Raw genomic sequence first — 4,084 nt, 5'->3', positions numbered from 1 at the left:
CTCTCGGGACTTGCAGCTTGTAATTGTGTATATCTTTTTTTCTCTCTTTTATTTGCTTTTGTTTTATGACCGCACCTGCTCAGGGATTACTCCAGTGCTCTGTGTTCAGGGATCACTCCTGGCAGTGCTCAGGGGATTGTATGAGGTGCTGGTGATCAAACCCAGGTAGGTATACATACACGGCAAAATCAAGCGTCTTAGCCCTTTGTTCTATTGATGTCAGTGGGCCCCATGGGTGACCTATGTGAAGCGGGGAGGAGAAAGACAGTCACTTTCTCCCCAACCGCCTCTGCCACCCGGGACCCATGCGTCGCCCGCATCTCCCCTCTTGAGATGTGTACTTTCATGCTTTCGTGTCCAATGCTAGGATGTGTGTAGGGGCTCTCTCTGCCCTTGGAGAAGCCCGTGTTCTCTCTTGAGTACATTACTCTACTCTCTCACTCTCTCCCCCTCAACACCCTAAAAATCCTCCAAATAAAATCTATTTCACTGCTTGTCTACTCCTGAAATTCCTTTCTGCGAGGCGAGACAAGAACCCAGTAACCCTGGGAACCGGGTGGCAGAGGCGGTTGGGGAAAAAGTGACTGTCTTTCTCCTCCCTGCTTCACATAAGTCACCTGCAGGGCCCGCCGACATCACTATCTCTCCAGCCTCTGGTGTTTGCTTTTTCTTTTCTTTTTATGCTCAGGGATCACTCCTGGCAGTGCTCAGGGGACCTTATGGAGAGCCAGGGATGGAACCCGGTCCACTGCATGCAAGGCAAGTGCCCTGCCCACTGCATTATCTCTCAGGCCCCTTGTTTATTTCTTAACATCAACTAAGCAATGCCTTAAAGGCTTTTCTTTCTTGTGGAAATCTGTTCCCTGTGGCCTCTGTTGATCTTGACTGAGCTTCCCCAGCAAAGTTCCTAGGCATCTCCACAAGGACTGAAGAGACCCAGGCCTTAGCTGCTTTCTTGCATCATTGCCCAGAGCAATACCACGCCTGGCTGGCAGAGAAGATCCCATTTTAGGAGGATCCCATTTGGGAGGACCTGCAGCTCTCCAACTCCACTGCTAGAGGATTCCATGTTGCATTTTCAGGCAACCTAGTCTCTCCCTGACTCTGCAGAGAAGGAGCTGAGCCCAGAGAGGATACACAGTGGCCCAGAGACACACAGCTGGACAGTGGCAGAACCCAGACTTCCAGCCCAGCTGTTGAAGAGGAGGGAGAAAATGAGGCCTAAAATGAGAAGTCATCTGCCATGGCGTGGGGTCGGAGTGCTAGTACAGCAGGGAGGGCATTTGTCTTATACTCAGCCTCTGGTGTTTGCTTTTTCTTTTCTTTTTGTGCTCAGGGATCACTCCTGGCAGTGCTCAGGGGACCTTATGGAGAGCCAGGGATGGAACCCGGTTCACTGCATGCAAGGCAAGGATTCGATCCCCAGCATCCCATACAATCCCTGGGGTCCCTGGTTACTGACAGGAGCCAGGAGCAACCCAGGAACATCACTGGGTATGACCCAAAAAAACAAAAGGCAAAACAAAACATAATCTGCCACAGGCGTATGGGGCTCTTGAAAAACCCAACGAACAGACACCGAGTGTTCAACAACAGAGAAGCTTTTCTGACTCGTGGCAGCTCACACCTTAGGGTAAACTAAGAAGCTAAACAAGTTCCTGGAACCCACCGCATGGGCTGCTCAGTTTCTGGTTACCCCTCTGCCAGCAGCCTCCCATCAAGACATCACTGAGGTACCTGACACTCCACTCTGAGCCTTCCTCATTTCTCCACCTGTCCTTGTGATGTAGGCAGGTAGATAGGGAAAGGCCCTCGGCAATGAAACTCAGGCCAACAAAACTTCTAGGAGGAAAATTCTAGGCTGATCCACCCTGTGGATACAGATAAGGAAATTCCTGAATACTCTCAGACCTCTCCCTTAATCTGATTAACTTTTTATGATTCAGCCCAAAGAAGACCATCACCACTCCCAATCCCGCTGGTAACCTCCTTAGCAACAGACTTTGACCTAGGTAGAAGCCCTAGGTGGGGGCAGGTTGGAGAAACCCTATAAAGACCACCTTGAACAAAGGAAGGGCTCGCATATGCTGCCTGAGCCCAGGTGCTGCTTCTGCCCACGTGGCAGAACACATGTGTTGCCCGCACCTCGCCTCTTCAGATGTGTATTTTCATGCTTTCATGTCTAATGCTGGGATGTGTGTAGGGCTCTCTCTGCCCTTGGAGAAGCCCGCGTTCTCTCTCGTTCACGTTACTCTCTATCTCACTATCTTCCCCCTCCACACCTTCAAAAACCCTCTATATAAAATCTATCTATTTCACTGCTTGTCTACTCCTGAAATTCCTTTCTACAAGTCTAAACAAGAACCCAGTAACCATGGGTCCCGGGTGGCAGAGGCACATGGGGAGAAAGTGGCCATCTTTCTCCTCCCCGCTTTGTATAAGTCACCTGTGGGGCCATCAACATCACTTGCAGTTCTGTCAGATCATATGATGGGGGCATAGCACAGCAATGCTGTTCTCATTAGTCTTATTTCTCCGTCCTTTCCATGGCTGAGTATTAGATGAAGGAGATGATGATGATTTTTGTGTATGTGTAACAGAGACAGACACAGAGAGACAGGACAGAGAGACAGGCAGAGGCAGCATCTGTGTCTTTATTCCGGTACCAGGTTAGGAAGACACACAAAATGCACCTCATATGTTTGTGTTTGCCAATGAAACCCTGGGTTCCTGGGCCCAGCTCCCCGAGTTTCTGAGACTTTGATAAGAGTCTGGAGTCAGCACCCGCTGCTGTTCCCTATAACACGGTGTATCCCCAGCTCGCGTCCCATCAGAGTAGCTGAGCCGGAACCGTAGGACCACCAGCCCTCTGTGCTGACAGGCTCCGTCTCTACAGAGTCATGCCCTCCCACTAGCTGCCTGAATGCCTTCTCTGCCCTGTGGGAGCTCAGCTACCCAGTGGAAATTCCCACCTCGCCCCAGGCACCCCACCAGCAGGGGAAAGGATGGGGAAGCCCCCCCACCAGTGAGAGCTTTGAGACAACCCAGTCCCCATCCCAGAGACCCTTTTCACAGGCACTTCCACCTTCCCTGCCTCCCTTTCCCTCTCCTCCCTCTAATTTTCCAGACCCACCTGCCTAATAAATGACCTCAGGCCCTGTTCCCTATCTCTCAGCACCTTGGGACCCCACTGTTCTCTGCTGAGGACAAGATTTCAGATGTGGGGCCGCAGAGCCTGTCCAGATGCAGAAGGGGGACTTCCTGTGGCTGCCTCCATCCTCCCTACCACCACCACCACCAGTCAGGACAACAGTTCTTACATACTGGGGTTCCATGTCAATGCATGTTGAGCACCACCAGGTTACTTACTGGTCTTAAATGTTCCCTCCCAGACCTGGAGAGGTGCCAGAGAGAAGCACAGAAGCCCCCAGCCAGCCTAAGCCAGTGCTGAGCCATAACCCCTACCCAGCTCTGAGGCCGCCTCCTGGGACCTGTTCTCTAACCCTCTGCCAGTCTCCTCCTGCTGCAGCCAGCATACATACACCCTTGACTAGGCACCACCCATACATTTCTGCACATTCCTGCCTGGGATGGATTTCTTCTTCCCGTTAGAGGATCCCCAGGCACTAGCAACCTCTCTGGTTCATTAAATCTTCATCCCCCTATAACTGTCAGCGAGCAGAGCAGCCGAGTCTTTGAAGTGTCTGTGTCTGCAATGGCCCCCTACTGTGTTGCTAATGACAGAGCCAGAGGTGCTGAGAGACCATCAGAGGCCTTCAGCAGTCACCTCCCTCCTAATTACCCCTCACCCCATCCCCCAACTTCCAAGAGTTGGAAGAGAAAGGAGGGCAATTGCAAAAAGCCAGCAACAAGGAAACTAGAGTGCAGCTGGGCCGGGCACCCTGCTCTGAGGGTAGGGAGTGAGTTTGCTCCCTGGGCCAAGTCACAGTAATGCCCCAGGAGAGGGGCAGGACTTCTGGACTGCTCCCGCCTGGCAACATCCACACAGGCCTCCTTCTAGGCACGGCTGGGACTTGAGTCAAAGCACTAGATCAGCACTAAAGCCTCGAGTGCTGAAGGAAGG

This window comes from Sorex fumeus, unplaced genomic scaffold (assembly GCF_029834395.1).
Source record: "Sorex fumeus unplaced genomic scaffold, SorFum_2.1 ptg000047l, whole genome shotgun sequence".
NCBI classification, from domain to species: Eukaryota; Metazoa; Chordata; class Mammalia; order Eulipotyphla; family Soricidae; genus Sorex; species Sorex fumeus.
Note: the sequence above shows the minus strand (reverse complement) of the source record.